Raw genomic sequence first — 11,295 nt, 5'->3', positions numbered from 1 at the left:
TTATCGACTTCTTTAGGACTGCATTTCATCAGTCTTTTGTAGTTTTCAACATACTAACCCTACATATAATTTATTAGAGTTATAACTAGTATTTTATGGTATTTTTGGTGCCATTGTTTCACATGCTTTTGATGCCTTGGTTTGTGGATTCTTTTACAATGTGTATGGAAACACAAAAGACCCTGAATAGCCAAAGCAATCTTGAGAAAGAAAAACGGAGCTGGAGGAATCAGGCTCCTGCACTTCAGACTATACTACAGAGCTACAGTAATCAAGACAGTATGGCACTGGTACAAAAACAGACACATAGATCAATGGAACAGAATAGAGAGCCCAGAAATAAATCTATACACATATGGTCAACTAATCTATGACAAAGGAGGCTGAAATATACAATGGGGAAAAGGCAATCTCTTCAATAAGTGGTGTTGGGAAAACTGGACAGCTACATGTAAAAGAAACAAATTAGAACATTTTCTCACACCACATATAAAAATAAACTCAAAACGGATTAAAGATCTAAATTTATGACTGGAAACCATAAAATTCCTAGAAGAAAACAAGCAGTATACTCTGACTAAGTCTTAGCAATATTTTTTTTGGAGCCGTCTCCTCAGGGTAGGGAAACAAAAGCAAAAATAAACAAATCGTACCTAATTAAACTTAAAAGCTTTTGTACAGCAAAGGAAACTACTGACAAAATGAAAAGACAACCTACTGAATGCGAGAATACATTTGCAAATGATATGTCTGATAAGGGACTAATATCCAAAATATATAAAGGGCTCTTCCTCAATGTCAAAAAAGTAAACAACCCAAGTAAAAAACGGGCAGAAGATCTGAATAGACATTTTTCCAAAGAAAATATACAGATGGCCAACAGGCACATGAAAAGATGCTCAACATCACTAATCCTTAGAGAAATTCAAATCCCTAATGAGATATCACTTCACAGCTGTCAGAATGGCTATCCTCAAAAAGACAATGAATAGCAAATGTTGGTGAGGATGTGGAGAAAATGGAACCCTAATACACTGTTGGTGGGAATGTAAATTGGTACAGTCACCGTGGAGAATATTATGGAGTTTCTTCAAAAAACTGCCATATGATCCAGCAATTCCACTCCTTGGTACATATCTGAAGCAAATGAAAATACTAATCTGAAAAGATAACACACACCCCAGTGTTCATGGCAGAACTAATTACAATAGTCATCATATGGAAGCAACCTAAGTGTTCATCAACAGACAAATGGATAAAGAAGAAGTTGTGTGTGTGTGTGTGTGTGTGTGTGTGTGTGTGTGTGTGTGTATACGTGTGTGTATATATACACACACATAATGGAATATTACTCAGGCATAAAAAAGAATAAAATTGAGGCAATAGACTTTGAGAGCAAGATTTATGATTTTTTCCCCTTTTCCTCTTTTTGTGAGTGTGTATGTGTATGCTTTTGTGTGAGATTTTGTCTGTATAGCTTTGCTTCCACCACTTGTCCTAGGGTTCTATCCGTCTGTTTTTTTTTTTAATTTTTTCTCTTAATAATTATTTTTTATTTTAATAACTTCATTTTATCTTATTTTATTTTACTTGATCTTCTTTCTTTCCTTCCTTCACTCCTTCCATCCTTCCTTCCTCCCTCCCTCCCTCCCTCCTTTCTTTCTTTCTACTTTTACTAATTCTATCTTTCTACTTTTTCTCCGTTTTATTCTGAGCCGTGTGGATGAAAGGCTCTTGGTGCTGCAGCCAGGAGTCAGTGCTGTGCCTCTGAGGTGGGAGAGCAAACTTCAGGACACTGGCCCACAAGAGACCTCCCAAATCCACATAATATCAAATGGCAAAAATCTCCCAGAGATCTCCATCTCAACACCAGCACCCAGCTTCACTCAACGACCAGCAAGCTACAGTGCTGGACACCCTATGCCAAACAACTAGCAAGAAAGGAACACAACCCCACCCATTAGAAGACAGGCTGCCTAAAATCATAATAAGCCCACAGATACCCCAAAACACACCACCAGACATGGACCTGCCCACCAGAAAGACAAGATCCAGCCTCAGCCACCAGAACACAGGCAATAGCCCCCTCCACCAGGAAGCCTACACAACCCACTGAACCAACCTTAGCCACTGGGGACAGACACCAAAAACAACGGGAACTACGAACCTGCAGCCTGCAAAATGGAGACCCCAAACACAGTGAGATAAGCAAAATGAGAAGACAGAAAAACACACAGCAGATGAAGAAGCAAGATAAAAACCCACCAGACCTAACAAATGAAGAGGAAATAGGCAGTCTACCTGAAAAAGAATTCAGAATAATGATAGTAAAGATGATCCAAAATCTGGGAAAGAGAATAGACCAAATGGAAGAAACATTTAACAAGGACCTAGAAGAACTAAAGATGAAACAATCAACGATGAACAACACAATAAATGAAATTAAAAGTACTCTAGATGGGATCAATAGCAGAATAACTGAGACAGAAGACCGGATAAGTAACCTGGAAGATAAAATAGTGGAAATAACTACTGCAGAGCAGAATAAAGAAAAAGAATGAAAAGAACTGAGGACAGTCTCAGAAACCTCTGGGACAATATTAAACGCACCGACATTCGAATTATAGGGGTTCCAGAAGAAGAAGAGAAAAAGAAAGGGACTGAGAAAATATTTGAAGAGATTATAGTTGAAAATTTCCCTAATATGAGAAAGGAAATAGTCAGTCAAGTCCAGGAAACACAGGGAGTCCCATACAGGATAAATCCAAGGAGAAATACGCAAAGACACATATTAATCAAACTGTCAAAAATTAAATACAAAGAAAACATATTAAAAGCAGCAAGGGAAAAACAATAAATAACACACAAGGGAATCCCCATAAGGTTAACAGCTGATCTTTCAACAGAAACTCTGCAAGCCAGAAGGGACTGGCAGGACATATTTAAAGTGATGAAGGAGAAAAACCTGCAACCAAGATTACTCTACCCAGCAAGGATCTCATTCAGATTTGATGGAGAAATTAAAACCTTTACAGACAAGCAAAAGCTGAGAGAGTTCAGCACCACCAAACCAGCTTTACAACAAATGCTAAAGGAACTTCTCTAGACAAAAACACAAGAGAAGGAAAAGTCCTATAATAACGAACCCAAAACAATTTAGAAAATGGGAATAGGAACATACATATCGATAATTACCTTAAATGTAAATGGACTAAATGCTCCCACCAAAAGACACAGATTGGCTGAATGGATACAAAAACAAGACCCATATATATGCTGTCTACAAGAGACCCACTTCAGACCTAGAGACACATACAGACTGAAAGTAAGGGGATGGAAAAAGATATTCCATGCAAATGGAAACCAAAAGAAAGCTGGAGTAGCAATTCTCATATCAGACAAAATAGACTTTAAAATAAGGACTATCAGAAGAGACAAAGAAGGACACTACATAATGATCAAGGGATCGATCCAAGAAGAAGATATAACAATTGTAAATATTTATGCACCCAACATAGGAGCACATCAATACATAAGGCAAATACTAACAGCCATAAAAGGGGAAATCGACAGTAACACATTCATAGTAGGGGACTTTAAGAACCCACTTTCACCAATGGGCAGACCATCCAAAATGAAAATAAATAAGGAAACACAAGCTTTAAATGATACGTTAAACAAGATGGACTTAATTGATATTTATAGGACATTCCATTCAAAAACAACAGAATACACATTTTTCTCAAGTGCTCATGGAACATTCTCCAGGAGAGATCATATCTTGGGTCACAAATCAAGCCTTGGTAAATTTAAGAAAATTGAAATTGTACCAAGTACCTTTTCCAACCACAACACTATGAGACTAGATATCAATTACAGGAAAAGATCTGTAAAAAATACAAACACATGGAGGCTAAACAATACACTACTTAATAACGAAGTGATCACTGACGAAATCAAAGAGGAAATAAAAAAATACCTAGAAACAAATGACAATGGAGACATGACGACCCAAACCCTATGGGATGCAGCAAAAGCAGTTCTAAAGGGAAGTTTATAGCAGTACAATCCTACCTTAAGAAACAGGAAACATCTCGAATAAACAACCTAACCTTGCACCTAAAGCAATTAGAGAAAGAAGAACAAAAAATCCCAAAGAGAGTAGAAGGAAAGAAAAAATAAACATCAGATCAGAAATAAATGAAAAAGAAATGAAGGAAACGATAGCAAAGATCAATAAAACTAAAATCTGGTTCTTTGAGAAGATAAACAAAATTAATAAACCGTTAGGCAGACTCATCAAGAAAAAAAGGGAGAAGACTCAAATCCATAGAATTAGGAATGAAAAGGAGAAGTAACAACTGACACTGCAGAAATGCAAAAGATCATGAGGGATTACTACAAGCACCTCTATGCCAATAAAATGGACAACCTGGGAGAAATGGACAAATTCTTAGAAATGCACAACCTGCCAAGACTGAATCAGGACGAAATAGAAAATATGAACAGACCAATCACAAGCACTGAAATTTAAACTGTGATTAAAAATTTTCCAACAAACAAAAGCCCAGGACCAGATGGCTTCACAGGAGAATTCTATCAAACATTTAGAGAAGAGCTAACACCTATCCTTCTCAAACTCTTCCAAAGTATGGCAGAGGGAGGAACACTCCCACACTCATTCTACGAGGCCACCATTACCTTGATGCCAAAACCAGACAAGGATGGCACAAAGAAAGAAAACTACAGGCCGATATCACTGGTGATCATAGAAGCAGAAATCCTCAACAAAATACTAGCAAACAGAATCCAACAGCACATTAAAAGGATAATACACCATGATCAAGTGGGGTTTATCCCAGGAATGCAAGGATTCTTCAATATACGCAAATCTATCAATGTGATTAACCATATTAACAAATTGAAGGAGAAAAACCATATGATCATCTCAATAGATGCAGAGAAAGCTTTTGACAAAATTCAACACCCATTTATGATAAAAACCCTGCAGAAAGTAGGTGTAGAGGGAACTTTCCTCAATATAATAAAGGCCGTATATGACAAGCCCACAGCCAACATCATCCTCAATGGCGAAAAACTGAAAGCATTTCCACTAAGGTCAGGAACAAGACAAGGTTGCCCACTCTCACCACTCTTATTCAACATAGTTTTGGAAGTTTTAGCCACAGCAATCAGAGAAGAAAAGGAAATAAAAGGAATCCAAATCGGAAAAGAAGAAGTAAAGCTGTCACTGTTTGCAGATGACATGATACTATACATAGAGAATCCTAAAGATGCTACCAGAAAACTACTAGAGCTAATCAATGAATTTGGTAAAGTAGCAGGATACAAAATTAATGCACAGAAATCTCTGGCATTCCTATATACTAATGATGAAAAATCTGAAAGTGAAATCAAGAAAACACTCCCATTTACCATTGCAACAAAAAGAATAAAATATCTAGGAATAAACCTACCTAAGGAGACAAAAGACCTGTATGCAGAAAATTATAAGACACTGATGAAAGAAATTAAAGATGATACAAACAGATGGAGAGATATACCATGTTCTTGGATTGGAAGAATCAACATTGTGAAAATGACTCTACTACCCAAAGCAATCTATAGACCCTATCAAACTACCACTGTCATTTTTCACAGAATTAGAGCAAAAAATTTCACAATTTGTATGGAAACACAAAAGACCCCAAATAGCCAAAGCAATCTTGAGAACGAAAAACGGAGCTGGAGGAATCAGCCTCCCTGACTTCAGACGATACTACAAAGCTACAGTAATCAAGACAGTATCAAAACAGTATGGTACTGGCACAAAAACAGAAAGATAGATCAGTGGAACAGGATAGAAAGCCCAGAGATAAACCCATGCACATATGGTCACCTTATCTTTGATAAAGGAGGCAGGAATGTACAGTGGAGAAAGGACAGCCTCTTCAATAAGTGGTGCTGGGAAAACAGGACAGGTACATGTAAAAGTATGAGATTAGATCACTCCCTAACACCATACACAAAAATAAGCTCAACATCGATTAAAGACCTAAATGTAAGGCCAGAAACTATCAAACTCTTAGAGGAAAACATAGTCAGAACACTCTATGACATAAATCACAGCAAGATCCTTTTTGACCCACCTCATAGAGAAATGGAAATAAAAACAAAGGCAAACAAATGGGACCTAATGAAAGTTCAAAGCTTTAGCACAGCAAAGGAAACCATAAATAAGACCAAAAGACAACCCTCAGAAAGGGAGAGAATATTTGCAAATGAAGCAACTGACAAAGGATTAATCTCCAAAACTTATAAGCAGCTCATGCAGCTCAATAACAAAAAAACAAACAACCCAATCCAAAAATGGGCAGAAAACCTAAATAGACATTTCTCCAAAGAAGATATACAGACTGCCAACAAACACATGAAAGAATGCTCAACATCATTAATCATTAGAGAAATGCAAATCAAAACTACAATGAGATATCATCTCACACCGGTCAGAATGGCCATCATCAAAAAATCTAGAAGCAATAAATGCTGGAGAGGGTGTGGACAAAAGGGAACTCTCTTGCACTGCTGGTGGGAATGTGAACTGGTTCAGCCACTATGGAAAACAGTATGGAGGTTTCTTAAAAAACTACAAATAGACCTACCATATGACCCAGCAATCCCACTACTGGGCATATACCCTGAGGAAACCAGAATTCAAAAAGAGTCATGTACCAAAATGTTCATTGCAGCTCTATTTACAATAGCCCGGAGATGGAAACAACCTAAGTGCCCATCGTTGGATGAATGGATAAAGAAGATGTGGCACATATATACAATGGAATATTACTCAGCCATAAAAAGAAACGAAATTGAGCTATTTGTAATGAGGTGGATAGACCTAGAGTCTGTCATACAGAGTGAAGTAAGTCAGAAAGAGAAAGACAAGTACCGTATGCTAACACATATATATGGAATTTAAGAAAAAAAAATGTTATGAAGCACCTAGGGGTAAAACAGGAATAAAGACACAGACCTACTGGAGAACAGACTTGAGGATATGGGGAGGGGGAAGGGTGAGCTGTGATAGGGTGAGAGAGAGACATGGACATATATATACTAACAAACGTAAGGTAGATAGCCAGTGGGAAGCAGCCGCATGGCACAGGGATTCCGGATCGGTTCTTTGTGGCTGCCTGGAGGGGGGAGATAGGGAGGGGGGGGGGGAGGGGGACAAAGAGGGAAGAGATATGGGAACATATGTATATGTATAACTGATTTACTCTGTTATAAAGCAGAAACTAACACACCATTGTAAAGCAATTATACCCCAATAAAGATGTTAAAAAAAAAACACAAAAACACAAAAACAAAAATACAAACAACCCAATCCAAAAATGGGCAGAAAACCTAAATAGACATTTCTCCAAAGAAGATATACAGACTGCCAACAAACACAGGAAAGAATGCTCAACATCATTAATCATCAGAGAAATGTAAATCAAAACTACAATGAGATATCATCTCACACCAGCCAGAATGGCCATCATCAAAAAATCTAGAAACAATAAATGCTGGAGAAGGAGTGGAGAAAAGGGAACACTCTTGCACTGCTGGTGGGAATGTGAATTGGTACAGCCACTATGGAGAACAGTATGGAGGCTCCTTCAAAAACTACAAATAGAACTACCATATGACCCAGCAATCCCACTACTGGGCATATACCCTGAGAAAACCATAATTCAAAAAGAGTCATGTACCAAAATGTTCATTGCAGCTCTATTTACAATAGCCTCGAGATGGAAACAACCTAAGTGTCCATCATTGGATGAATGGATAAAGATGTCACACGTATATTCAATGGAATATTACTCAGCCATAAAAAGAAAAGAAATTGAGCTATTTGTAATGAGGTGGATAGACCTAGAGTCTGTCGTACAGATTGAAGTAAGTCAGAAAGAGAAAGAAAAATACCGTATGCTAACACATATATATGGAATTTAAGAAAAAAATTGTCATGAAGAACCTAGGGTTAAGACAGGAATAAAGACACAGACTTACTAGAGAATGGACTTGAGGATATGGGGAGGTGGAAGGGTAAGCTGTGACAAAGCGAGGGAGAGGCATGGACATATATACACTATCAAACGTAAAATAGATAGCTAGTGAAGTGGCCATATTGCACAGGGAGATCAGCTCGGTGCTTTGTGACCACCTAGAGGGGTGGGATTGGGAGGGTGGGAAGGAGGGAGGGAGACGCAAGAGGGAACAGATATGGGAACATATGTATATGTATAACTGATTCACTTTGTTATAAAGCAGAAACTAACACACCATTGTAAAGTAATTATACTCCAATAAAGATGTAAAAAGAAGAAAAATTCCACCATCTTTCTGATCTGAAAAATCTGCCCTTGCCATCTGGTGCCTAGCCATTCCTATTTTTTCTATACCTTGAGCCTAAGCCCCACGCCCCACAGCCCACAGAGCCTTTTCTATCCCTGTGGGTCCTGAGCATTGGCCCTGCCCACCACCCAAACCTTGCCCTTGCTTAGGTCCTCCCCTCCACAGACAAGGCCTTTTGCCCCCGTTTTTCTTTTCTTTTTCTTTTCTCTCCTCCTCCTTTTTACTATTGTAGTACTGATGTACCTTCTGGTTGTTCATTCATCTATATTTTTATTTTTCTATTCTTCCTAACATACCTCTTAGTTTTCTAGTCTAATTTTACTTTTTACTTTGTTGCTTTTGGGTTATTTTGTTTTTGCCGCCCAAGGCAGCTTGCAGGATCTTGGTTTATGAGCCTGGGGTTGGCCAAAACTCCTGCAGTGGGAGCTCTGATTCTGGACTAACAGAGAACTTCAGACTCCAGGGAATGAATATTCATCAGAGTGAGGTCTCATGGAGTTCCTCATCTCAGCACCAAGACCCAGATCCACCCAATGGCCTGCAAACCCCAGGGTTAGAAGCCTCAGGCCAAACAACCAGTAAAACAGGAGCACAATCCCACTCATTTAAAAAAAAAAAAACAGGGGGGCTGGCAAAGAAAATATGTCACAGATGAAGGAGCAAGGTAAAAATCCTACAAGACCGGGCTTCCCTGGTGGCGCAGTGCTTGAGAGTCCGCCTGCCGTTGCGGGAGACGCGGGTTCGTGCCCCGTTTCGGGAGGATCCCACATGCCGCGGAGTGGCTGGGCCCGTGAGCCATGGCCGCTGGGCCTGCGCGTCCGGAGCCTGTGCTCCGCAAATGGGAGAGGCCACAACAGTGAGAGGCCCGCATAACGCAAGAAAAAAAAAAAAAAATCCTACAAGACCAAATAAATGAACAGGAAATAGGCAATTGACCTGAAAAAGAATTCAGAGTAATGATAGTAAAGATGATCCAGAATCTTGAAAATAGAATGGAGGCATTGATTGAGAAAATACAAGAAATATTTAACAAAGATCTAGAAGAACTAAAGAACAGAGTAAACTGTAAAGAACAGTAAGTAAACAGAGATGAACAGCACAATCACTGAAATGAAAAATACGCTAGAAGGAATCAATAACAGAATAACTGAGGCAGAAGAATGAATAAGTGAGCTGGAAGACAAAATGGTGGAAATAACTGCCGAGGAGCGGAGTAAAGAAAAAAGAATGAAAGGTATTGAAGACAATCTCAGAGACCTCTGGAACAACACTAAACACACCAACATTTGAATTATAGGGGTCCCAGAAGAAGAGAAAAAGAAAGGGTCTGAGAAAATATTTGAAGAGGTTATAGTTGAAAACTTCCCAATTTCACAAGGAAATAGTCACCCAAGTCCAGGAAGCACAGAGTCCCATACAGGATAAACCTTAGGAAAAACACACCAAAACATATTAATCAAACTAACAAAAATTAAATTCAAAGGAAAAATATTAAAAGCAGCACGGGAAAAACAAAAAATAACATACAAAAGAATCCTCATAAGGTTATCAGCTGATTTTTCAGCAGAAACTCTGTAGGCCAGAAGGGACTGGCAGGATATACTTAAAGTGATGACAGAGAAAAACCTACAACCAAGATGACTCTACCCAGCAAGGATCTCATTCAGATTCGATGGAGAAGTCAATAGCTTTTCAGACAAGCAAAAGCTAAGAGAATTCAGCACCACCAAACCACCTTTACAACAAGAGCTAAAGAAACTTCTCTAAGAGGGAAACGCAAGAGAAGAAAAAGACCCACGAAAACAAACCCAAAACAATTAAGAAAATGGTAATAGGAACATACATACGATAATAACCTTGAATGTAAATGGATTAAATGCCCCAACCAAAAGACACAGACTGGCTGAATGGATATAAAAAGAAGAGCCATATATATGCTGTCTACAAGAGACCCACTTCAGACCTAGGGACACATACAGACTGAAAGTGAAGGGATGGAAAAAGATATTCCATGCAAATGGAAATGAAAAGAAAGCTGGAGTAGCAATACTCATAACAGATAAAATAGACTTTAAAATAAAGGCTGTTATAAGAGATAAGGAGCAACACTACATAACGATCAAAGGATCAATCCACGCTAAAGATATAACAATTATAAATGTTTATGAACCCAACCTAGGAGCACCTCAATACATAAGGCAAATGCTAACAAACATGAAAGGAGAAATTGACAGTAACACAATAATAGTAGGGGAATTTTACACCTCACTTTACCAATGGACAGATCATCCAAACAGAAAATAAATAAGGAAACACAAGCTTTAAATGACACAACAGACCAGATAGATCTAATTGATATTTATAGAACATTCCACCCAAAAGTGGCAGAATACACTTTCTTCTCAAGTGCACATGGAACATTCTCCAGGATAGATTACATCTTGGGTCACAAATCAAACTTCGGAAAATTTAAGAAAATTGAAATCGTGTCAAGCATCTTTTCTGACCACAACGCTATGAGAATGGAAATCAATTACAGGAAAAAAAACTGTAGAAACACAGATACATGGAGGCTAAACAGTGTGCTACTAAATAACCAAGAGATCACTGAAGAAATCAAAGAAGAATTTAAAAAATACATAGAAACAAATGACAACGAAAACCTATGGGACACAGCAAAAGCAGTTCTAAGAGGGAAGTTTATAGCAATACAACCTCACCTCAAGAAACAAGAAAAATCTCAAATAAACAATCTAACCCTACACTTAAAACAACTAGAGAAAGAAGAACAAAGAAAACCCAAAGTCAGTAGAAGGAAGGAAATGATAAAGATGAGAGCAGAAATAAATGAAAGAGAAATGAAGAAAACAATAGCAAAGATCAATAAAACTA

Source organism: Lipotes vexillifer, unplaced genomic scaffold, assembly GCF_000442215.2.
Source record: "Lipotes vexillifer unplaced genomic scaffold, Lipotes_vexillifer_v1.1 scaffold1267, whole genome shotgun sequence".
Lineage (NCBI taxonomy): Eukaryota > Metazoa > Chordata > Mammalia > Artiodactyla > Lipotidae > Lipotes > Lipotes vexillifer.
This window is presented reverse-complemented; position numbering follows the sequence as displayed.